The sequence below is a fragment of the Equus przewalskii genome, chromosome 4, assembly GCF_037783145.1.
Source record: "Equus przewalskii isolate Varuska chromosome 4, EquPr2, whole genome shotgun sequence".
NCBI classification, from domain to species: Eukaryota; Metazoa; Chordata; class Mammalia; order Perissodactyla; family Equidae; genus Equus; species Equus przewalskii.
The window spans coordinates 80,315,618-80,343,062 of record NC_091834.1 but is presented as its reverse complement, the minus strand read 5'-3'; the positions used below and the strand labels follow the sequence as shown (position 1 = coordinate 80,343,062).

At 36.4% G+C, this 27,445-nt stretch overlaps 1 long non-coding RNA gene across 1 annotated transcript; it reads right to left on the bottom strand.

The window, feature by feature from the left end:
* Positions 1-26,600, bottom strand: LOC139082902 (uncharacterized). The gene is made up of 2 exons (XR_011539249.1): positions 26,485-26,600; positions 1-211 (listed from the first exon to the last, which is right to left on the bottom strand). It is a non-coding gene; the product is annotated as an uncharacterized lncRNA (long non-coding RNA).
* Positions 26,601-27,445: the final 845 nt, after the last annotated feature.

Here is a 27,445-nt window from a genome sequence, read left to right as displayed (position 1 = left end):
TTTGAGAGTTGAAATTAGTTTATCACTTCTTTTACTATTCAGTGTGAAGTCCATGTTCAAGGAGATGTTAAGGCCTTTCTCGTGAAAGTGAGTAAAATATTCAACTGGCACACAGTTTCCATGTGGAGATACTGACAGCAGAGGCATATGGGAATCACTCGATCATTTGGGTGTTTCATAATGCAGTGAATGTGGTTCATTGTGATCATTTCTGTAATTAGAGAATGAAAGCTGATTAGTAAGTGGAACTAATTTGGAAGGAATTTATTAAAATTTTGTGCATGGTTAAGTGCTAAATAGAATATTTGAGTTCTACAATCAATGTTTTCATGAAAAATAGGTGAGATTATTTTTTCTAAAAAAGACTCAAATTCTCTTGTCCCGGGTCTTCCCTAATTTCTCCTCAAGATCAAGAGAGAGTGGTTTATCCATACTCTTCCACTTCCTCATTTCCCATTTTCTATCCAACCCACTACGATGTGGCCTTGTGCCCACTACTGTACAGATAGTCTGAAACTGTTCTCACAAGTCAGTGAGAGCTTGTCATGTATTGGACTTCCTTTTTGCATTTGACTTTGGGCTAATTTTATCCTTGAAATTCTGTACTTCCTACTTGTCCTGATACCACCTTTTCCTAGTTCTCTGTGACTAGATCTTATTTCCTTCAAGGATTCCTCTTTTTCTGCCCATTCCATCTAATGACATTCCATGCAACTCTATTCGTGTTATGCTTCTCCTTTCAATCTTTATGTGCTCTCTTCTTAAGTCCTTTATTCTCATGGATTAAATTTCCACCTATAAGTTGATTACTCCCAAATCTTTAGCAGTGGGATATCTCTTTGAGGTTTAGCTTTATTTCTCTAGCTGCCTTCAGGATATCTCTGTATGAATGTCCACAGGCACCTGCCGCTCTACATGTCTCATACTGAATTCGTCATATTATTTCCCAAACCTTGCTCTTCCTATATCCTCTAACTCAGTGCAAAGAGAAACAAACTCAGAGTTAGAAATACTGGAAACTGAAAATCAAAAGAACATAAATCAGGCTATTGATCTCTACCTAATGTTACATTTAAAAAAATGCAAAAGTATTTTATTATCAAGTAGGTAATTAAATGCCATGATAAAAATGAAAACTATAAAAGTCAACCATTTTCAATGCTTTTGCAATATAAGATTTCAAAATTATCTGGAAAAGCCATAGATATTAGATCCTCGGACACCTTGATCAGGTAAGGAAGCTAAGGACAAAAAGCCAAATGACTTATCCAGGTAAAACAGATGGACAATAACTTGGATAATCCAAATTCAGTTTCATCTCGTTTCTCACTGCATTACTCTGTCAGGTAACATATAATAAAGTTTTCTAAAGAGCATTGATTTTCAAATTTTCGCTCTTAGGAACCCTTTACACTCTTGAGAATTATTGAAGACCTCAATAAACTTTTGCTCAAATGAGTTACATCTCTTGATATTTACTATATAAGAAATTGAACCAAAGACATTTTTCAAACACGTTTACTTCACTGAAAAATAATAAATGTGCTATATATTACATGAGTATGTTGTTATGCAAAAATATATTTCTTTCAAAAAAATTAATGAGAAGAGTGGTGTATTATACTTTTTTGCAAACATCTTAATGTCTGATTTAATAGAAGACATTGGATTCTCATATCTCCTTCTACATTCAAGCTGTTGCAATATCACATGTCATGTAGCCTCTGGAAAATTCAACTGTACACTTACGAGAAGAGAGCAAAAAAGGGAAATAGTGCCTTAATATTAAAAGGAAAATAGCTTTGATCTCTCTAACTGCCTGAAAATACCTGGGAGATTCCCATGGGTCCCAGGACTACACTGTGAGATCTGCAAGTATGCTGGAAAGTCTTGTTCTTTCAAGGAACCATTGAATCCTGGTTCTGCAGTAATGCTTAATGACCAATTTGGACAATTTAACACTTTTGGCCCTCATTTTCTTGCTTCCTATGTGGATGTTGATACAACAAAGATGGAGGAGTCAGGTGTGCCCTTTTGTGAGGATGCCATGCCCAATCCACCACTCTCCTCCTCTGCTAGTGGTACTTGCTCCATCTGCTAGTGGTACTGCTATCTTTCCAGTACCAGTGCTCTGCTTAAAGACTTGTCCTTCTCACCCAAAGCAGGAGATTTCTCTTGAAAATGTGACACCCCAATTCAGTCAACACTGGAGGATTCGTCTCTGTATGATGATAGCTCATTTAACCCCCAAAGAGCAAAATCGTTCTTTCATGATTACAATGTCTTGGATGGGACCTGCACCTCATGGCTGTTCAGTAAACACCTACACTCTTTTCAAATAGTCTAGGGATTATTCCCAGTGGAGGACAAATATGAGAGAGAGAGCTCTGTATCACTCTTTAGGATTGATCCAGCGTGGAGTATTTTTCCGCTGAATTATCTCTGACTTTAGGAGAGTGTCCTACTATTTTAGGAGTTGGAACAGTCTTCTTCAAAAATGAAAATCTTGAGGACAGAGATTGGACACAGTCAAATGTTCCTTCAATTGTGGCTTTGGAAAAAAATCTATGTATGAACTTTTATCTTCATTTTTAGACGAGGAACTTCTCTGAGAGATTAAGTGATTCCCCTACAGTTATTTAGCAATATTTACAGACCTAAGACCCAACTCAGAAGATCTGAATCCAACTTTTACCCACATTTCCTCCAAATTGTACAGTTTTATTGCAATAAATAAATTTTTGGAGTTAGTGCCTAAGACTTAAAAGAAGTACTTCCAATTTTAAACATTTCTGGGTTTTTAATTTAATATTCTATAATTGGAGTTAGTTCAATATAAGCAAATCTGTAAGCTGGAAACTCTATTTCAAATCTATTAAAATGATAAATGAAATAAAATCAGCCCAATTACTTTACCTGAAGGTCTCCAGCTCAGGAAGCATAAGCCCATATAATAAATCCCTCCAGGAGTTTGGCAATTTAGTTCAACATGAATGGTTAAATTATTATATTATTTTCCTGGATGTGTCTTTGATTTTTTGACTACTATATTGAACTACAAATAAATTACAGTTAAATCTGGGGAAGCAATTAGGAGAAAATAAATGTAAATTAATGGAAGCTTTTTATGATGAATAAATGAGAAAAATGAGTTAAACTTGAGACAGCAGAAAAGAGTGATACCAAATGTCAATGAGTAAATAAAGGTAGATCCTAGGGAGATCATGGATCAATTTTATGATTATTCAACCTTAAAATAAAATATTAATCACGTTAAAATTTTAGACAGAAAAATAATTTCTTCATGTTTTGATATGAACATCTTATTTTAAGAAGGCTTGGGTAACAGAACAAGCTCTTAGAGAAGAGAAGGGAATCCTATAATGTAAAATCCTTGAAGTCAGGTTAATGGATGGATGAATATTGATGACATCAATCCTATAATGCAGGAGAGTGGCTTAACTGACTCACTGGGGAATATTACTGATTCAAATCATATTCATCTGCTTGGAAATAACACTTTGGGGGAAACTGGGTAGCTGGAAATATATTAATTTTTACTTTTTCAAATCATTCAAAATTAAAGATGTTGCCAGAAACTCATCAAGTCACTCAGTCAATGGATGGAAAAATCTTGATTCTGATTCTTTTTAGATTCTCAAGCTATATATACTTTAATTTAATTTTCAGCATAATTTAAGTTGTGGGACTTATGCAATATTGTTTTAAATTTTCTTTGTCAGTGTCTTGTGAATAATAGCTAAAGGATGGTTTTCACATTTGCTAATAATGTTTTTGCCACAGATTCCAATTTCTTATGTGAGATAGCTTATTTTAAAGAAACATCAGGGGCTGGCCCCGAGGCCGAGTGGTTAAGTTCGCGCGCTCTGCTGCAGGCGGCCCAGTGTTTCGTTGGTTCGAATCCTAGGCACGGACATGGCACTGCTCATAAAACCACGCTGAGGCAGTGTCCCACGTGCCACAACTAGCAGGACCCACAACGAAGATTATACAACTATGTACCTGGGGGCTTTTGGGAGAAAAAGGAAAAGATAAAATATTTAAAAAAAAAAAAAGAAACATCAGAAATGTAGTTTATAAAATAGAGATATACCTTTCTTGGTCTAAAAAACAAATTCTTGAAAGGATGTACATGAACTCAATTTCTGGCTTAAAATGGCTTCTTGGCTAGTACACTGTCAAATTTCCACCAAAATACTTATGAAATCAAAGAAAAAGTTAGAAGACAATAAAGCTTTGTAGATTTGATTTTGGAGCTATGTAGTTTAAAACAAGCAAGCAACAGTTTCAAACTTACAAGAATGTTATAAAAGTAATACAAACAACACTTATCTGTCCTTTGCCGAGAGACCCAATTCAACTTCAATTGTTTCAATCTTACCCATTATAGCAAAAGGGATAATCTAGGATCAAATGCTGCACCTGGTTGTTATGTCTTTTTAGTCTCTTTTTGGGAGGAACAATTCCTCAGTCTTGCCCTTATTTTCATTACCTTGACATATTTTTCAAGATTATAGATCAGTTACTCTCTTTGTTATCCTTCAGTTTGGGTTTGTCTAATGTTTCCTCATAATTAAACATAGATTACGTAGTTTTGGCTGGAATGTCGCAGAAGTGATGCTGTGTTCTTTCTACTGCATCTTTACCAGGCGACACACAACGCTGATTGTCATTACTGGTAGTTGTAATTTTGATCACTTGATTAAGGTGGTTTATCTGCCAGATCTTTCCACGTAAAGCTACTTCTTTTCACCTTGGTAATTATTAAGGTTTTGGGAAGGAAAACTATGTTGAGACTATGCAAAAGCCCTGTTTCTCGTCTTACTTTCACCTACTGGTTTTAGCATCCACTGACATTTTATGCATGAATTAAGTACTACTGTGATGGTGCCAAATGGCGGTTTTCTGGTTTCGTCATTATTTCTACGTTATTAGTTGGCATTCTACTGTAAGGAAGGGCTTTCTCTTGCCATTCATTTATTCTTTTATTCATTTATGTCAGTGTGGACTTAAAGATTTCTATTTTTCTTAAGGTGCTACATTTTAAATAATTATAAAGTAAAATCAAAATTTAAAATAACTAAAAATAGAAAATCAATGAAACACGTGGACTGAGATTTGTACCCAGTGGTAACAGCCTCACAGATAGGGACTATTCTGAGTGACTTGAAAATGGAGTAATGTGACTATTCAGTCCTAGTAGGATATCTTAAGGTAAAAAAGAACCCCCCAAAATCAGATATTTTGCCTGGGCACGGACATGGCACCACTCATCAGGCCACGCTGAGGTGGCATCCCACATGGCACAACCAGAAGGACTTACAACTAGAATATACTACTATGTACTGGGGGGCTTTGGGGAGAAGAAGAAGAATAAAGAAGAAAAGAAGATTGGCAACAGATGTTAGCTCAGGTGCCAATCTTTAAAAAAAAAAAAGAGGAGAGAAGACAAATTGGAAGGTAAGTTTTTTGGAGTTGAGAGGTTTTACCACGTATGAGGCAAGATAAATGGCAATAGATTTACCCTGTGACACAACTGGCAAAGCTTAAGAATTAAAAGAACAATTTAAAATTCCTACAGGATCTAAAGAGAAAATCGGGCTACTAATGTAATGTGGTAGAAAACTTGCTCATCAGAATTCATAGGGTGGTTTTCTCCTTCTCTTTTGAAGAAAGCTTTGGTGAGAAACCCCTACCCCAAAGTTCCTTTCTTTCGTCCTTAATGGATCCTAACATTTTCTCTTTTCTTCTCTTATTCTCTCTCACTCTTCTCTTCCTCTCCCTCTCATTTTTCAGGAACATTGACAAAATTCCTTTGCTGGTGTCCTCTTCCCCTTATAAGGACCATCTGTATGCTGTTCATAAAATTAACTGAGTAAGTAGTCCAGCTTACTAGTTATATATGAATCAAAGCTTGGCAATCAAGGATAGAAATATTGCGGTAAGCACTGGAGCGGTTAAAATGGAATTTTAAAAATATTTTTTATTAATATGCATACAAATTGTGAGCACGGATTGAGAGTATATATTGCAGTCAGGGTATAAATAGTAGTCATGTTCAAAGTTATTCTCCTATTAAGCACATAGCAGGTCTGTAATTCTCTATCCCTACAGCTCCTTGAGATTATGCATGGCCTTATGAGTTTCCTTGGCCAATGCAGTGTTAGTGGAAATGATGAGAGTTGTTTCTACGTGAAAACTTTAACACCTGCCATGATTTACTGCATTCTCTTTATCCTGATGTGGCAATCATGATAACTGTGTCTAAATAAGCACTATCCAAATGATATATGATGTGAGCCACATATGTAATTTTAAATATATATTTTCTATCATCTATCTATCTAATCTATCGTGTGTGTATGTACATGTTTGTATGTGTGTATTTATGTGTATAAATATTTAGTCACTCAAAAGCTGAACTGATAGTTACTAGCAAGTTCACAAGCCACTGATCTTGAATGTAAATCTTAGTATGTATGTTTTTCTTATATTAATATCAACTATTGTATACATTATGTGTACATAGTATGTGTACATTTATTTATAAGTGTTATATATATAAGGATAAAAATGGATATATTAGGACAAAAAGTGTATATCAGAATAAAAAATGGAAGAGAAAATAATTGCAACAAAAAGAAAAAAAACTAGGCATAAAAAACAAAGTTATGGGGGCCAGCCTGGTGGCGCAGTGGCTAAGTTCCCATGTTCTGCTTTGGTAGCCCAGGGTTTGCCAGTTCAGCTCCTGGGTGCAGACCTAGGCACCGCTTGTCAAGCTATGCTGTGACAGGCATCCCACATATAAAGGAGAGGAAGATGGGTGTGGATGTTAGCTCAGGGCCAGTCTTCCTCAGCAAAAAGAGGAGGATTGGTGGCAGGTATTAGCTCAGAGCTAATCTTCCTCAAAATGAAAAAAAAGAAAGAAAGTTACGGACATGATGAATGCACAAAAATCCATGCCATACAGTCCTGTACAACGACAAGTGTGAAGGGAATTTGTTTCTGAGAACAAAGAAGGGAGCAAAATCAATAATATGTTTCATAACATTAATAAAGCAGAAGCAAACAGTTATTCTGGATAAGACTGAAAACATTTCTCTTACAAACCCTCGTGAATGAAATATACTGTAGTGAAGGATGTTTTAAGTTAGAGCTTTTGAAAATAAATAGATTAGCAAATTTCAAGCATTAGTTTCTTGCTTGCACCATGAGAACTGTTGGCAAAATATAAAATTGCATTGTCGTAAAACAATTCCGCAATGTACAAAATTTTTGACATTAATATACGAGAAACACTAATATTAAAATTAATGTTCATGTTTAGTGGTTCATGAATTTGTCGGTACTTTCCTGTTTAAATTTTGAGTGGCTAAGCAGTGCGTTTTCAATACACTGGAGCATCTCTCTAACAAATGAGAAACTGTGATTCAGCAAGGGCACATCTCCCCTGGATTCCATCCAAAGAATTTTATTATCGAACGTATGACAAGGAGCTCATTACAACCTTGCCTCACCTGTATGTAGCGAGCCTGTCTATGTTGTAAACCGAACTCTGTAGATGCAGCCTCATATTTGTTCAAATGTTATAGATATCCAAGACCAAGTGTGCTGCATTGACAGACTCCTAATACAGATTTCATTAAGTAATCAAATTGCTGATTGCTATTCATCTCCTTTGCCTTCACCCCTACCTCTGCTCTGCTCTTCGTTCCATGTTCCAGAATCAATTGTTAGCTTAAATTCTGAGCTCTTGGCTTTCCAGGGCTGTGTGTCAAATCTGGGTTTGCCCTCATTTTCCTGCTTCTCCTCCACCAGTCATCTTTTAGTCCTGTTTTCGTCTAGATGATATGCTTCTCCAGGACACGGTCTGATGCGTGACCCTAATACATGCCTTCAAAACCACATTTGATAAACCGTAATTTGGTAATAGACTTGGTGTTAAGTGACTTAGCTCCTCACTGAGTAAGGTACTTGTACTTTAAGTAGTATTTGATGGGGAAAGCCCATTATATTGTAAGAGATAATGGGGATAACTTCCAGATTCTTAACAGGTCAATAGGGCCAATATCTTGGGTGGAGAAACCATAGATGCCTTACAACCTACCTGTCTGTAGGCCTGGGTTATTAGCCAAAACATTGAATTTTCAAAACTGCTTAACACTGAGTTTCCAGTATTATTTAACTTGTTAATCCACTTGGATATTTGAGAAGGACAGTGAACTCAAAATATGGGTAACTATTTTTGTTGGTGATTAAATGGCTATACATTTATTTTATCTCAATCATTCCTCCAAAAGACAAAAATTATAGCTCAGTGCAATCAACTTCTTTTCAGAACATATTAAAGTCACTTGTGGAATAAATTTAGCATCCTTGTTTGAACTACTTAAAAGGCAGATTGTCTTTAACACGGGTGGGTTTTGTACAGAACCCTATGATCCAGGATTTATGCAGAACTGAGAGGAAATGTTGAATATCTGCACGAATAAAGAATTAAAATTCTTTTATAAAAATAAAGCAACAGAATGTGTCAAAATTATGCCATTTCTCTTAGGCAATAGAAGTTTGATGTTAAATCAGATTCAATGAAAAAAAATGCCAATTTATCAAAAGTTTAGGCAATTGTCCGTATCCCTGTTATTCAATTTGAAATTCATCTGCACCTGCAACTGTGGAAATCTAGTATTCCAGGACACCAAAAATGTTGGGGAAAAATCAGAATGGAAAATTGTAATAATGAAATGAAATGATTTTTGATATGCTACCTAAAACATTTTAAGTACTATTCTCAAGTATCAAGAGCTCTGAATTTTTTCATAGAATATCTAACACTACACAACCTAAAAGGCGAATGTGGATGATAATAACCAAAAGGCAAACAATACTAGTACTAATGAATATCAAAATGAATGTTTAATACAATAAAACAAAGTGAGCTAATTTTCCTAACTTTTGAAATGTCTTTTTGCAGACGTGGTTGTTGAAAATGTCCAATCTGAATAGATTTTTCTGTGGGGTAAATTGATCCTGGGTTCCTAGGGGATTTCTCATTTCGTCCTGTTGGGAGAAGAGCTCTGGGGGAAGCTGATGCTTTAACAGGGACAGCCCAGTCACCTGAAGCCACACTTGGATAGACATACAGGTTTCACTATGACTACTATTAACTATGATGTCAGAATACTCTCTTTAACTCTTTCCACAAATATCAAAAACCCCTCAGTACCAAGCACTCTTAGCTTCACTAGACACTGTGGGTATTTTCTGAGTTCCAAAGCAAAGGAAGACTCTTTTATGTCACTTGCTAACTTCTTATGTCCCAATCAGAAGAAATCTATGCTCGCTCTTCCTTTCCCTCTGTTCTCTAGCATCCTGGCTCATTCTTCTTGGTAGTCTTGCCTATTGGCATCATGGCAGGAAAAAATCTGGGCAAAGTAAACAGATATGTCTTGGAAGACTCTGGAAACCTTCTAGCCAATTTTACTAAATTTAGCAATTCTATTCCTGAGCTCAAGCTGTCTGTAATTTTACATGAAGAAGCCAAGGTTTCCTCACCTGAGAGCAAGTCACTTCCTGGAGTTACCAGAAATGCCACTATTGCAGATGAAAAAAGCACAGTATACTCTTTTTATATCTTCACCATAAAACTTCCTCCTGACTTGTGACCCTCTGAGAGGAAATGCCTTGCCTTGCCCTGAATCTCACCTAATGAAAGGTATTTTATTAGAAGTCAAAGCTAACTGCCTTCTGGCTCTGACAGAGTGGAAAAAGTACCAAGCCAGGAATAAAAAAAGCCCTGGAAATTAGTACATGCTTTCCATGGGCGCCGGAGTAATTATACATTCACACAAAACACACATACACACATGTGCATACACAATATACATACTTGTATGTATATATCTTCATCTATATTATATATTACCTTAAAAAACTCTGTTTTGCCACTATTTTACTGTTTGACCTTGGACATGTTGCTTAGCCTCTGGGCCTTCAACTATAAAACACGTGTTTACAAGACTAAATAAGATATAAGGTGCCTATTTAAGTGTCTAGTGTCAAGAAGATTTGCAATAAATGGTAGCTACTAATGGTACTTTTGTGTTTTATTAAATTTAAGCAACAATTCCTGCCCTGCCGATGGCCCAGGGTCATCATGAGGCCCATGTGAGATAATTTGTGTGAAAGTACTTTATATACAGGAAAGGGTTGTTGGGACCCAGGGCAGGCTACCCCAAAATATCTCACAATAGCGTATTGATTATTTTGAATTAAAGTTACTTGAGAAGCAAAAAGGGCCATCTGACCTTCCTGCTCTGCTCGCTTTGAATGCAGGAAATAAATCTCCCTTGTGAAATGTGCTCTCCCTGTATCCTTAACCTCAGAGCTGGGGATTCAGGGCTGAGAAGCCTGCCTTGCTAATTTACTACCTCCAGCCTAAACTCTGCTTAAATTCCTCACTAATTATGTACCTCAAATCTAAGTTTCCTTGTCCTGTCATTCCTCACAAATTTATTGTTTCTCTGTGTAAAAGATGTATATACATACTGGCTGTTTCGTTAAGTCTCTGAGCATCATGCATTGTTTCTCTATGATCTCCAATGTGTACATAGTAAACTGGGCTTGTGTCCTGTTAATCTGGTCTTGTGTCAATTTTATTATTAGTCCAGCCATGAGAACACAAGAAAGGTAGAAAGGGGATTTTCCTCCATCCCAACAGTGTTGTACAAATGAAGGAAAACATTGTTATGGAAGTAGTGCATCAGATAGGGGCTAAAGAAGAATGAAATGAAGCGGACATAACCTGGATGGCACCAGCACTTAGTCAGCCTGGAGAGGTGACAAAGGAAAATTGTGACACCTGCTGCTGGGATAACTTTTCACCCAATCCACACAGTTTAATCATCTTAACAAACAGTACAGCTCCAGTAATGTCAAAAGTGGCAGCAATAGTGGTTCAAAGCATCGTGACAGCAATGTAAAGGCAGCACATGCTGTGTTATCAGCTGATGACCTTTCCCTGAATTTTGTCCCTTTTTTTCTCCTTCGTAATTAGCCTAATGTCCATCACAGTAGAAGAGAAGCACTAGGACAAGTGAATCTGAGATGTTCTTATGACGGTTGAAGTCAAGAAAGTTTTTCTGATGCTAAGAAGAATTGTAAAATAGGCTAGTAACCTATTATTGGTCATTGGCATCTGTTCGTTTCATTTTTATTGTGTGTGCTAGCTTGTATAGCTTTAGAATTGTATTGAAGTAAAGGAAAATAAAATTGGAGATTATGCAATAGTTTGGTGGGCACAAACTCTTAAAAAGCGAGCAGAGTTGTATAGTTTCCTGGAGAATTTTATTTAGACATTTTAGCTCCTCAAAGATTAAATGGAATACTTTTGTAAAGATCAGAATAATCCAGTTTATAAATATATTGTCTTGTGGTTGTTCTGAATTAAAAATTAAAACAAAACAAAACATAAATTATTCTCTTACCCTTTATTTTCTCTAGACTACCATTTTTTCATTTGAATTTGGTTAAATTAGATTAAATGGTTAAAAATTAAATGGTCAAATAGTTAAATGGTTAAACTTTCAAAGAATGCCACTCATCTTACATAGTCATACTTGCATTTGATATTAATTGATGATATTGTTCAATGTTTTTGAAAACTTTCCATATGCCAACCACTGTGGTAAATGCTGAGGACTTAAGGATAAGTAATGATGAGAGATTTTCACATATTGGTGTATATGGGGTAACTATTCTGATTCAAAACTGATTCAGCTTGACCTAAAAACTGCCTGACTTTAGCTTATCAAACGTACATTGTACATCTGCTTTAACCGTTACAATAAAGAACGCACTGTCTTAAGATAAGAATGCATACTTGCCATCCTATGCCTTATTGGTAACACCTGCCCATATTAGTTCTTCTAAAATAAGTTCACTTTCCTAACATCAGGGTCATGTTGACCTGCTAATTTGAAGCTAAATACCTCTTTGAAACTTCGATGAAAATATATTCTGGGTGTGTTTAATGTACACTCTTTGTTCTAAAAAGATATGAGAGTGTAAGGAAAAACCATGTTTCTCCAGAAAGCTTTCTTCCTTTCTGGTAGAAGCCTTCCCAGGTTATAATCCTCAGTTTGGCTCAAGTAAAACTCACTTTATATCTCTTACCTGTGGAGTGGTTATTGTTTATTTTGCATCTATAGTCAGATATGCCTCCTCTCACTGAAATGCTCATTTCTCAGAGAGAGAGAGAGAGACAACTAGACTAACAATTTTAATACAATGTGATAAGAAGCGATGTAACAAATGTAAGCTCTATATACAAAATTCTAGTGGAGCACAATCTAAATGAAAAAAATAAGTTGTTATTCTTTAGAAATTTAAAGGGAGTCAAAGAAAATGGTTATCCAGTCAAAGAAGGGGCAGCCTGGGTGGATTGTAAAGGGGGATTCAAGGGGGGGTTGAAGGTTGAAGGAACAGCTTGTACAACAAAGTGGAGGCACAAATATACAGTTTAATGAGGAAGAAACAAAAAGTTCAGTTTGGCTAGGGTGTAGGGAGCACTTGGAAAAGGAAATGGCAAGAATTAAGACAAGAGAGGTAAGCAGGGGCTTGATAATGAAGAGTGTTGAATGTTTTTCTAAGGAATCTGGGCTTATTCTGAAGGCAGAGGGGTGAGGGGTCATTGGCAGATTCAGAGCAGTGGAGTGACTCCCACAGATTTTCATTCAGGAAGATTGCTCAAGCAGATATACAGAAACAAGAGGAGTGGCTTGGAGCTGGATCGCGTTGTCCTCTCAGCCATTGTAAGTGCTTTTGGCTTTTATTCTGACTGAGATGGAGAGTTTGAGCAGAGGAATGACATAATCTATATCATCTTCCAGGGATAATTCTATCTCTCTGTAGAGAATAAGCTATGTGGGTAAGGAAAGCAGGAGGACCAGGTAGGAGATGAAAGTACTTATCCAGGACAGCGGTGTTGGTGGCTTGGACAAGGGTAGTAGTGATGGTAGAGATGCGAGGAGTGTTCATTTCAGGATAAACTTAGAACGAAGACCTGAGTGGATTTGCTGCTGACTTTAATATGACCAAAAGACGTACATAAAGAAAAACTCCAAGGTTTTTGGCCCGAGGAATTGGAAAGATGGAGTTGCCATTCTCTGAGATGCTGCAGCGACCCTTTGGGGAAGGAGGGTGGTGATATCATGTGTTCTGCTGTGGCTGTGTTAAATTTGAGATGCCTATAAGCACTCAAGTGGAGATCGTGAGTGAGAAATTATATTTATGAGACGGTCTTTGAAGGAGAGATCTAGGTGGGAAATATAGACTTGGGAATTGTCAGCATATAAATGTTACTTTAAATCATGGAGGTGGACCATTTCCCTATGGAATGAGTATATACTAAAAAGATGAAGCAGAGAAATAAGTGCTATGACACCCCAACATTTGGTGGTTGGAAATAAAAAGAGGACCTGGCAAAGAAGGATGAGAAGGAGTAGCTAGTGTTATTGGCAGGAGAACCACTTGTTCCACAAATCAAATGAAAAAAAATGTTTCAGAAGGAAAGAGTAAACTATTGTATTAAATGCTATTGATAGAGGGAAGAAGAGAAGGACTGAGAAGAAGCTACTTGGTTTTAAACTTGTAAATTATTTGTGACCTTGACCACAGCAGTTTGATGATGTGGTGGGAACAAAAGATTGACTGAAGCAGGTCCAAGGTAGAACTGGAAAAAGAGGAAGAAGAGAGAACAGGAAACGGATAAAGAAGTGGAGATAGGAAAGTTTTGCTACAAAGGTAAGAGAGGATCGGGACAATGGCTACAGGGTTATGGGGGATCAATGGAGAGTTTTTAGTTTTTAAGATGAAAGATAATAGAGATTGTTTATATATTGATGGAAATGGTATGCAGGAGATAAAAATGATCAAAGACCTTGATAGAGGATATGGGATCCACTATAAATGGAATTTAGAGTTAGATAGAAGCACAGACAAAGTTATCCATTGTAACAAGAGGGAGGATGTATACGGGTACAAGTATTTGGTATAGTTGGATAATTGCAATAGTCCGGGTGAGAGATGATCATGGTCTATATCAAGTTATTCAGGGATAGAGAAAGAAATGTAGAAATTCAGAAAATACTTAGAAAGAATGGACAGGACTTAGTACTTATTTTGAAGTGGAGCGTGAGAGAGAAATCTCCTAAAACTATCCAATATATTGATCATCAAGTAAATTCCAGTTCAGTTAGCCTAATCTGACCAAAAGGTAAAGATTTCTCAGTCATTAATTATAGAAGATAATTAACTAAGATGGACCTATGGGGAATAGATTAAATATTTCTTAATGTGAGACTTTCTTATGAATGTTGAATTCAGAACCATGAGTCCATTGAAAGAACAAGGTTCAAGGTAGGGGAGTGGATAATAGGGTAGAGAGAGGGCAAAATCTTTTAAAAGCCTAGTTTGAGAGCCCAGTTGGATGGAAGATATTCACTAGAGGGAAGGAGGCACTTCCTTCTAGGGTTGTTGACAAGAGATTTTTACATATTGGGATATATGGGGTAGCTCTTCTGATTCAAAAGAGATTCAGCTTGAACTAAAGAAGCCTGGCTTATGGCCTATCAAGTATACATTGAACGTATCTGCTTTAACTGTTAAAGAATGCACTCTCAAGATAAGAGTACATACTTCCCCTCCTACTACGCCAGTATCTACTCCTGAAGATAAATTCCCTTTGCTGGACATCAGGGTCCTGTTGACCTGCTTATTTGCAGCTGAATACCTCTTTGAAACTTTGGTGAGTATGTATTCTGGGTGTGTTAATGTGTTCTTTGTTCTAAAAAGGTATAAGACTGTACTGAAAACCATGCTTCTCTGGATGCTTTCTTCCTTTTGCTCTGCCTTCCTGGGTTATAATTCTCAGTTTGGCTCAAGTAAAACTCACCTTATCTGTCTTATCTTTGAAAGGTTATTGGTTATTTTGTGTTGACATTCTTAAGAGTTTGGGAGGCATAGATACACATATATGTTAATGAAGAGAAAAGTAAGGGCCTTCTAAGTAAATGCCTTCTAAGAAAAGAAGGTAGTTCCTGACTTGGAGTTTCTACTCTTTGTTTATCATGGACCAGCGAGAGTGAGACAAAGACATCCTGAGGAGTGGGAGGTGGTTAAGTGCTTGGTGTAGTCTCTGGGAAGTGGTAGAAGGAGCAAGCCAGGTAGATATCAGAGACTATATTTCTAATTGATGAGGATCAAGGCTGCCCCCAGGGAGAGAAGCCCAAGGCTTCCTGCCCTACATACTGACCTATATCATCCTCTGGGAAGCATAGGACGTCCTGACCTGATCCAATCGGATTCTTATCTAAAGTTATCGGACCACCCAATAACCAGACCCCACCTGTACTGATACCATTTTAAAGACTTTTTTACATAATCTTTCCTTTGTCTTGTAAAGAGATAAGTCACATACCTATGCCTTATAAATTTAGCCCTACCTTCAACCCATGTTTGCAGCTCTTCACTGCCCTGTCCCCAGGCTACTCTCTGAATAAAGGAGCTCTACTACCAGACCTTGAGATTCCGAGAAATCTTTCTTTCAACTCCTCGGCTCACTGAGCCTGCATCATAATGATACCAGTCTATATGACTGTGTGACCATTTTTAGCAGGATTCACAGGCTGGGAATAAGAATAGAAAAGCTGATGGGGGGGATTTTCCTGTGGATAAGGATTTTAAGGATAATTGAGGTGTATAGGCATGTGGAGCAGAATATGAGAGTTAATATGTTACCTATTATTAACTTAGATTCCATGATACAGCAGACACCATTCTGGGTATCTGATCAGACCTTAACACCCATCTCTGAACCAGCAGCAAATTTACCTCTATAGCCATGCTTATGGAGTGTAACTTGGCCTTTTCCTGGCCTCAGCCAATTCTTTTCAGCCAAAAGAAAAAGATATCTGGCCCAGAGGGAACTTATCTAGGGACTGGGTAATCCAGAATAATCTTTACACCTCCAGGTCAGCTGATAAGCAAAGGCAATTGCATCTTTAACCTGCATTCTCTTCTGCCATGTAAGGTAACATATTCACAGGTTCCGATAATTGAGGGTGTGGACATCACTGGGGGCCCATATTTTCCTATCACACTATCATAGCATGACTACTAGGCAAGATCACGCTGCTACTTAAGATCTTGTAAGATTGAATAAAAATACTGTTCCACAACATGTAGACATTCTAATGTACTCTCTGAGATCCCTGCAAATTTTTGTTGAGTTTGTATTTTTATGGTTATTTCTAGTACTAAGTCATATTTCTACTAAAACACATCTTGATCCCACTCTTACTGTTTCTATTCTGCACCACGCCAGATCAAAATGGGAAATGTGATTTCTGGCATTAGTGGTGGGAGTGCAGGGGAGGGGTGGGGGATAAAATTATATAAAAATGTCAGTCTCACAAAGCTTATGGGTAAGGAGACTGTACTGAACATTGGGTAAAATTGAGATGATGGCTTTAATGGTGGAAATTACATAGCCAATACCAAATATTTTAAAATTGAATCTCCCTAGTCTTAAAAGTTCTTTCGTTCACCCAAACCCCACGGCTTTTTTCCATTGACAGTGTCATCCTACAAAGTTTCTTGGCTTCTGGAAATCTACTCGGGCTTTTCCCTTCCCTCTCATTCTTTCCTCCTTTTTCAGTAACAAACAGAAATGAAAAGAGAGGAGAGAATGAAAGCTTTCTTACCTCTCTCTTTTTATCTCTGCTCTTCCTTATACACCTTGTTCTGAGGTTAGTTGTTTTATGCTGAAATTAGAAAATATTGGAAAAGTGATTCTTGGGTATTATAATAAAATTTTAAACATATATTAGGGAGTCTCCTAGCCTACTTTAATGTAATAGATTTTTGCACTTCTAAAAGTCTCCAATTCTGAAATAATTCGCTGTTAGTCTAATACCTTTCTAAGTTGAAGTCCTGTCGATCAAGTTAGTATAGTAATTGTAGTGGATCATCTGCTGGAAATATTCAAGACAAAGGATAGTTTCACTTCTCTTCCTGTGCGGAGGGCTAGGCACTATATGTAGCTTTACGTGTCAGTGATTTACTGTACTTTTTGTGTTCTTTAGTAATGGGACAAGTTGCATCTTTATAAATACTTCATATTACGAAAATAAAAATGTAATTAAAAAATGACATTAAATACTTGATATACAGAAGGCGATGTTTTGAAGAAACAATTTTATCTATGTAAAATTTTCCCTATAATGAAGTATTTATATTCTTTGAACATTATAACTTCCATGTAAAGAAATGTAATTAATGAAGATTAAGTAGAAGAAATTCAGAGTAACGATTATTCAAAATGTTGGGGTGAATCACAGACAATATGAAGTACTTAGGATTAAAATTCATCATTGGATTGCATTCTAACTATAAATAAGAAGATGCACATTTTGTGACCTGCAGTGGGTTAGTTGGGAGACCTATAAACAGTCACAATCTCCGATCATTTCCTCAGCAGGTCAAATAGTCCCCATTTCAATAACTCATTGTTAATACTCATTTCTATGTTTAAAGAAACTATCTCTAAGATATTTCTATTGTTTGATATTCCCACGAAATTCTATCATGTTACTGAATCTTTGTAAGAATTATGAGAATATCACTAGCAGTGAGAGAATCACATAGTACTAACATTTAAGCATGAACAATGTTCCCAGAACTTCATGAAAATCAGAATCAGCCTCCTCGATAGTCATCCCAGGCCTAGACCTGGCTGAAACTGTCCTGGGCAATAGTGAGAAACTAGAAGTTTGTCCTTGCCATCCAACTTTCTCTTCTCAGGACCCCCAGTGACCTGGTGTCCCTGAGCCTGTGCCCCTGGGGAAGTGTCGTATATTGTAGAATTACCACAATTCCTTTGCCAGAGATTGTTGAGCCATACCTCCAGGGCCCCTCTAAATTGAACTACTCTTTCCACATACAGTCTATCTGGAATGTAATCCCACAAACAAATTCTTCCTTAGGTATAATGATTGGAAACCACATAGTAAATTATAGAGTTAGAATTAACAGGCAGATCCTAGAATGTCATTTCTTAAATAGAAATTTCAGAGAAATTCAAACTACTTATTTAAATGGGATAGAAAAACAATTTGAGGGGACAACTTACCCAGCATCCTTCAAATTGTTTCATTCAGTGATAGCCTATTAAATGTATGCAAAACTCTGACCCAATTAAGTAGCAATAAAATTTAGGTAAGCCCAATTGATTTGCTTTCAGTATTCTGTAAAAACTAATTTGGCCAAGATACAAATAGGTTTGGTGTGTTCCTGAAGCATTGACCTTTTTACTTGTCACTTGTGTTTTTCTAAAGAGTATGAGAAAAATAGAGGCAGTCACTAGGCTTTGTTACCAATAACAGAAAAGTCACTTCTGAGAAAAACAGAAATGAGAATATGATATGGTTTATATACTTTTATGGCAATTGAAAGAAAACAAGAAGAGATTGAAGCTAACATACATTGGACAGTTGTCATGTGTAAGAGACCACACCTACCCTATCATAGTTGCTGTTTTGGATTGGGAAGCTGAAAGCTTGTCTGGTCGAGTAACTGGTCCAAGGATGGATCACGTTGTTCTGCGTGGTTTGAGGCTGGCCCAGGGCAAACCTAAAGCTTCCACTTTGCCTCCACCCCTGCTCTGCCTCTGGTCTTCCAAGACATTTTCAAATATTGAAAAGAAATGAATAAGAGAAGATTGTGATCTGTTTTACTTTCAAATTAGCAATGATGATTTAAACTGACCAGAATTGAGTATGTTTACTGTTACAAACTTTTTTCTCATACAAGTAGGGTCATTCTGGTTCACTGCCTTGAGCATGAGACCAAGTGTTTAAATACATGTAAGTCAAGTATAATGTTTTAAACATATTCTTCACATTTTTGTTTGTTTTTCCATTAGACACCTTTGAGGACCTAGAAAATGATATGGACACTCCTGAGAAAATGCTCATTTGCCAAAAATATTGTGGTTGGATATCCTCTGAATCCTATCCTTTTTAAAAATCTCGAATCTAGAGGATTGTGGTAAGGGGATTGAGATAAGATCTAAGTCATATCTCAAGTATTTAACAGTTTTAAAAGAAATCATGGATTCATTTCACAGAAAATAAAGAGTTTTAAAAATTAGTATGAATTGTTGCGAATTATTCCTTACTGATGGAAGCACATAATGCAAGAGGTTTAAAGTGGTTATAAAGGATGACAAGAAAAGATTTAATGTAGTTGCTATTGCTTAAGGACAGATGCAAAATATTTTGTTTAGTGATAAAATACAGTACATTTGCATTAGAAATTTTATCATTCTGAATTCTTAAGCAGATGTATGTGAAATCTTCATTTAGGTAAAGTACCCATTTTTAATGCTTTCGTAACAGTTGTATTTGCGCTACATGACAATTTTATTATTCCTGCTTTCTTTCCTATTTCTTGCTTCTTTGCTCAGTGTCTAGTTAACACTTAAATCCCACTAGACTTCAGCGTCTGCTGATGCTAGGCAGCCCTCTGCCTGAAGAATAAGACTAAATAATAGGGAAGAGAACAAATAAGCTTCATTTGTCAGTGCTCACTGGTCTTCATTAATCCTCTGGGCCACACTCTATGTCTCCACAGTTAATTGTGCTGTTTTCTTGGATGTTTGAAAACAATCTTTAATCAAAACTATCCCAAGACATCTTTGGGAACAGCCATTCACAATTGGATGAAGATAATATGCCGGACATTGGGTGCTATGTAAATCTGAATACCAGTTAGAGAAAAACAAACAAATTTGTTCAAGAACAGCAACAGAAACTCAAGGGAAATTGCTTACTGCTCTTGGCATTAGCAATGTTTACAACCAATGGTGCCTTGAGTTCAGGGACCATATCGACTAAGAAGCATTAAAATTCCAAGCAGTCAGCCCTGGACATGCTTGGAAGGACTCAGGACCTTTCTTCAACAGGGTAAGATGTGGATTCAACTTGAGGTCCCTGATCTCAGTAATATCAGCTGACAAATAAGTACCTTATAAGTATTTAATAGAATTGTTATTCCCTCTGCATTTTTGTTCAATTTAACAGAAGAAAGAACTAATAAATAGGTAGTACCTCTCTATTGAAGTGTTTAAATAAGATTTATTCAACTCATTTGTCAATGTTTAGGGTTTTTTTTCTAAATGAAATCTGCATTTCCTAATTTATGAAGGGACAATGCCTAAATTTTCTAAAGAAATCTGAACTATTATTATCAAGTTGCTTACTAACTCAGGAACACAAAGTCTTTGTATTTGAGAGAAAAAAGAGCACAGAACTTTTAGGGTGAATTAAATTTGCTCAGTGATTTCTTTACAAGTAGAACATGTATTTGAAAAAATCAGGATCATTTAAATTTGCAGTTGTATTTAGTTAATAATACAGTTAACTTTTATCTTTTATGTTAATCCTAGCATGAGTTTTATTTAGCCAATTTGAAATCATATCTGTAAGTTACCTTTCCAATCATTTCTGAGATATTTGCCTTTAAAAAAAATCAAGGTTTTCAGAGGTCGACAGTACATCATCTTTCCGATGTCATTTTTTATGAAGTAAATACACCTCCTCCCTCAACTAGTCTGGCATGTAAGAAGTTTGGAGGGCCAGCCCTATGGCTGAGTGGTTAAGTTTGTGCATTCCACTTTGGTGGCCCAGGGTTTCTCCAGTTTGGATCCTGGGCATAGACATAGCACTGCTCATCAGGCCATGCTGAGGTGATGTCCCACATAGCACAATCAGAGACACTTACAACGGGGGCTTTGGGGAGAAGAAGGAGGAGGAGGAGGAGGAGGAGGAGGAGGAGGAGGGGGAGGAGGAGGAGGAGGGGAGGAGGAGGAGGAGGGGAGGAGGAGGAGGGGAGAAGGAGGAGGAGGAGAAGAAGAAGAAGAAGAAGAAAAAGATTGGCAATAGATGTTAGTTCTGGTGCCAATCTTTACAAAAAAACAACAAAACAGAAGTTTGGAGGTCACCATTGTGTCCTAACGACAGTAAAAGACTGAAGAAACTAAAAAAGCAACAACTTTTAGATTCATGATAAAAGTAAGGTCAACAGGGAAACTGCTGCCCCAAAAACTGGACAGACCTACAGATGAACACAGAGAATCACAGCTTCCTGGAGCAGAACCCACAAGCTGAAATCTCTGCAGGAATCAGTGCTGGCTAGGAAACACTGAACTGCAATTGACAAATTGCTGGAGGCTGAGCGTGGACAAGTCTCAGAATTAAAAACACCCGGGGACTGAGTCAGAGGAGATCCCACACTATTGTGAGTTTTATCTCCAGGAATTCCCCCTAGTTCTCACAGTAAATATCAGAGAAAAATCCCCTTGTACTTCCTACAGGGGGAGGGGAAAGGAACCATTTTGAAATATGCCAAAGCATTCTGTTCTTCTTGAAAATGTCTGCCCTCAGAAGAAACTTATTAACTAGAGCTTAATGTGCTGAGGTTTTATTTGAGCCTTACTGACCTGGGGGAAGGGAAATATCCAACTCAAGCTGACTCTAGCCTTCCACGTCGGGGAAGACTATTTAGCCATCCTATCCCATCTAAGTGGGGAGATAAAAACTGAGAAACGCTTGTGAAGTTCACAGTCCAGAGTCATAGACTCACTAAAAGACGGAGAACTAATCATAGGACTGTAGAACACTTCCCTCCCCCCACACATTACCACCACAATAATAAAGGACTATTTATAGCTGTTCTTTTTACCCAGTACATCATGTCTGGCTAGCAAGAAAAAATTACAAGACAAAGTAAAGGCAAACACATAATATGAAGAGACAGAGCAAGCATCAGAACTAGACTGAGATGTGGGAGGGATGTTGGAATTATCAGACCAGGAATTTAAAACAACTATGATTAATAATGCTAAAAAGTCTAAAAGATAAAGTAGACAGCATGAAATAACAAATGGGCTATGTAAGCAGAGAGATGGAAATTCTAAAAAAAAAATGAAAAGAAATGCTAGGGATCAAAAACACCATAAGGCAAATGAAGAATGCCTTTGATGGGCTTATTAGTAGATTAGACACAGCTGAGGAAACAATTGCTGAGCCTGAGGATCTCAATCGACAACTCTAAAACTAAAAAGCAACAGAAAAAAAAAACCAGAACAGAATTATTGAAGAACTGTGGGACAACTACAAAAGGTGTAATATACCTGTAATTGGAATATCAGAAGAAAAAGAAAGAGAGAAAGGAACAGAATAAATATTTGAAGAAACAAGGACTGAGAACTTCCCCAAATTAATGTCAGACACCAAGCCACAGGCCCAGGAAGCTCAGAGAATACCAACCAGGATATACGCAAAAAAAGAACTGTACAAAATATACTACAAAGCTATAGTAATAAAAACAGCATGGTACAGACACAAAACAGACACACAGATCAATGGAACAGAATTGAAATCCTGGAAATAAAACGTCACCTCTATGGACAGTTGATCTTCAACAAAGGAGCCATGAACATACAATGGAAAAAGTAAAGTCTCTTCAATAAATGGTGTTTGGAAAACTGGACAGCCACTTGCAAAAGAATGAATATAGATCGTTATCTTGCACTATACACAAAAATCAACTCAAAATGGGTTAAAGACTTGAATGTAAGAACTGAAACCGTAACTCGTAGAAGAAAATATTAGCGGTCTTAGCACGATCTTTTTGAAGGCAATGTCTACTCAGGCAAGGGAACCAAAATAAAAAGTAAACAAATGGGACTACATCAGACTAAAAAGCTTCTGCAAGGCCAAGGAAATGATGCACAAAATGAAAGACAACCCACCAACTGGGAGAAGATATTTGCAAATCACATATCCAACAAGGGGTTAATCTCAAAAATATATAAAGAACTCATACAACTCAACAAGAAAAAGCAAACAACCCAATCAAAAAATGGGTAGAGGATATGAACAGACATTTTTCCAAAGAAGACATACAGATGGCCGGCAGGCACATGAAAAGATGTTCAACATCACTAATTATTAGGGAAATGTAATCAAAACTACAATGAGATATCACCTTACACCTGTCAGAATGGCTATAATTAACAAGACAAAAAATAGCAAATGTTGGAGAGGATGTGGAGAAAAGAGAACACTCATACACTGCTGGTGGGAATGCAAACTCGTGCAGCCATTATGGGAAAGAGTACAGTGATTTCTCAAACAATTAAAAACAGAAAAATCATGTGATCCAGGTATGCCACTACTGGTTATATTCCAAAGAACTTGAAATCAACAATTCAAAGATATTCATGTACTTCTATGTTCATTGCAGCATTATTCACAATAGCCGAGACATGGAAGCAACCCAAGTGCCCATTGACTGAGGAATGGATAAAGAAGATGTGCTATATATATACAATGGAATACTATTCACCCATAAAAAAGACAAAATCATCCAATTGTGCAACAACATGGATGTTGCTAAGGAAAATAAGCCAGACAGAGAAAGGCAAACACTGCATGATTTCACTCATATGTGGAAGATAAACAAACACATGGTTAAAGAGAACAGATTAGTGGTTACCAGAAGAAAGGGGGTGGGGAGGTGAGCAAAAGGGGTAGAGAGTCACATATGTATGGTGACCAATAAAAATTAGACAATTGGTGGTGAACACAATGCAGTGTATACAGAAACTGATATATAGTGATGTATTCCTGAAATTACACCATGTTTTAAACCAATATGACCTCAATAAAATAATTGAAAAAAAAAATAAAACCACAAAAGGCAGAAAAAGAGTAGAAACAAAAAATAGGAACAAAGAACAACGGCAACAAATAGAAAACAGTAACAAATATGGTAGATATTAATCTGGCTGTATCAACAATCATTTTGAACATCAAAGATCTAAATGCACCAATTAAAAGAGAAAGATGGTCAGAGTGGGTCAAAAAATGAGACTTAACTATGTGTTGTCTACTGGAAACCCATATTAATTATAAAGACACATATAAATTAAAAGTAAACGAATGGAGAAAGTTGCATCATGCTAACATTAATCAAAAGAAAGCAGGAGTAGCTATATTAATTTTAGGTAAACTTCAGAGCAAGGGAAGTTATCCAGGATAAAGAGGGGCATTACATAATGACAAAGGGCTCAATACTCTAGGAGACATAATAATCCTTGACATGTATGTGCCTAACAACAAGAGTCACAAAACATGAGGCAAAAACTGACAGAACTGCAAGGAGAAATAGATGAATCCATCATTATAATTGGAGATTCCAACACCTCTCTATTAGAAATTGACATATCCAGCAGGCAGAAAATCAGTAAACACATAGTTAAACTCAATAATTCTATCAATCAACTGTATGTAATGAACATCAATAGACTATTCATTCAACAACAGGAGAATACACATTCTTCTCAAGCTCGCATGGAAGATTTACCAATAAATCATATTCTGGGCCATAAAACACACGTTAACAAATTTAAAAGAATAGAAATCACACAAAGTCTGATTTCAGACCATGAATAATTAAACTTAAAACAGTAACAGAAAGACAGTTGGAAAATCACAAGATACTCGGAGATTAAACACCACACTTCTAAATAACACATGGGTCAAAGAAATAATATCTAGAAAATTTAAAAAATATTTTGAACTAAATAAAAATAAATATACAATTTATTGAAATTTGTGGGATGCAGCAAAAGCAGTGTTTAGAGTAAAATTTATAGCATCGAATGTATGTTTTAGAAAAGAAGAAAGATCTAAAATCAATCATTTAAGCTTTCACCTTAGGAAACTAAAAAAAGAAGAGCAAATTAAATCCAAAGTCAGCAGAAGAAAAGAAATAATAAAAAGTAAAGCAGAAATCAGTGATATTTTAAAAAGCAAATTAATAGAGAAAATCAATGAAATTGAAAGCTGGCTCTTTGGAAAGATTAATAAGATTGATAAGCCCCTAGCCAGGCTAACTAAGGAAAAAAGAGGACAAAAATAAATATTATCAGCAATGAAAGAGGAGGCATCACTATAGATCCCATGGACATTAAAAGCATAATAAAAAAATACTTTGAGCAACTCCATGCCCATAAAATTGATGACCTAGATGAAATGGACCAATTCCTTGAAAGACTCAATCTGCCAAGACTCACACAGGAAGAAATAGATAATCTGAATAGGCCTATATCTATTAAAGAAATTGAACCTGATATTAATAACTTTTCAAAACAGAAAACACTAGGCCCAGATCAATTCATTGGTAAATTCTACCAAATACTTAAGGAAGAAATTATACCAATTTTCTACAATCTCTTCCAGAAGATTGAAGCTGAGGGAATACTTCCTAACTCATATTGGCAGTTTTTTACAAAGCTAAACATACTCTTGCCATATGATCCAGTAATCACACTCCTCAGTATTTACCCAAAGGAATTGAAAACTTATGTCCCCATAAAAACTTGCACAAGGATGTTATAGCCGCTTATTCATAATTGCCAAAACTTAGAAGCAACCAAGATGTCATTCAGTATGTGAATGGCAAAATAAACTATGGTACATCCAGACTACGGACTATTATTCAGTGCTAAAAAGAAATGAACGATCGAGCCATGAAAAGACATGGAGGAAACTTAAATGCATATTACTAAGTGAAAGAAGCCAATCTGAAAAGGCTACAGACTGATTACAATATATGACAATCTGGAAAAGGCAAAACTGGAGCAAGTAAAGGGATCAGTGGTTTCCAAGGGTTAGGGGAGAGGGAAGGATGAATAGGTGGAGCACGGAGGATTCTTAGGGCAGTGAAACTAGTCTGTATGATACGATAATGAGGTGGATATATGGCACAATTTGTCAAAACTCATAGAATATACAACACCAAGAGTGAACTGTAATGTCAACTACGGACTTTGGATGATAATAATGTGTTGATGTAGATTCATCAATTGTAACAAATGTACCACTCTGGTGGGAGGTGTTGATAATGGGAGAGGCTATACATGTCTGAGGGCAGGGGGTGTATGGGAAATCTCGGTACCTTTCACTCAATTTTGCTGTGAACGTAAAACTGCCCTAAAAAATAAGGTGCACTAGAAAGCCTCACATTTTCTAAATATAGATGGCATTAATATAGAAGTTTTCTAGAACATGTTTTATATGGGCATATATATTTCATACTACTTTCAAAGTAATTTATGAGATAAATTCAAGCTCCTTTATAAAAGGAAAGATATTGCAATATTTCCAATTTGTGATATTTAACATGAATACCTGATTTCTTCAGCTTTCTGAACCTAAGTGCATATAAAAATATAAAAATGTTTTACAATCTTCCCAACTAAAAAAGTAGTAAACATTTATATGAAATATCTTGCAATGCAGGTTGTCATATATTTAGAGTTACTTCAGTACTTACTTCTTGCTTCATTTTATGTCAGATTTTCACCTATTCCCAAAAAGCAAAGCAGAAATTGAGGTCAGCAAAATATGGAGATGAGGGAGGAAAAAACGCTCAGGTCTTGGTGATCTAACCAAGTGCTTAGTGATCTAACTAAAGGTCATTGTGATCTAAGCTGCCAGAGAAGAATTCAGAGTATTTTTCTTTATTGTTGTTCATTTTCTTTTTAGGCTATAATGACACATAATGGCTCTAAACATGGAAGTTTTCTACTTGAAATGAAAAAGATAAAGCAGTTGCTTACCAGTTTTTGGTCTTACTTATTTTTTCAACAGCTATGTTACTTTTTAAAAACAAGTCTTCATGAGCTTACAAAGAGGCAGAGTTTTGTAATCAAGAAATTTGTTTAATCATATAATAATCATTCCATCATGCTTACATACATGTACTCAGCATTGATTCATTCATTCAACATGTACTTATTGAACATTTCCTCCATGCCTGATACTATGCTAGACACCAAGGATGTAAAACTGAATTACTCCCAGCTACTGATCATAAGGATCAAAGCAGTGGATAAGAAAGTCTTATAAGCAGGGAATTACTGAACATTGTGGCAAGGGCAGTGAGAAGGATATGCATTTTTATACCAAGAAAAGTGTACCTAATGTAGGTTGGCAAAGATTCCTCAGTTAGGAGTCAAAACACCCTATTCTATTCCCAGGTTTTCCACTGAGGAAACTTGTGGGTTTGCTAAGCGACCTTGGAGGGTGTATTAATTCTCTCTGAGCCTTAGTTTCCTCAACTGTTAAATGAATATAACTGAACACTAATTCCAAGAGTCATTTTTGAGAATAAAATGAAAAAGTCTATGTCCATGTGCTCCAATGGTCCTCACAACACTAGTTCTAAATGGAAAAAAAAAAATAATCTTAGCTCCTTGACCAAATTAAATCTGGATATTTCTCCTCTTATAGAG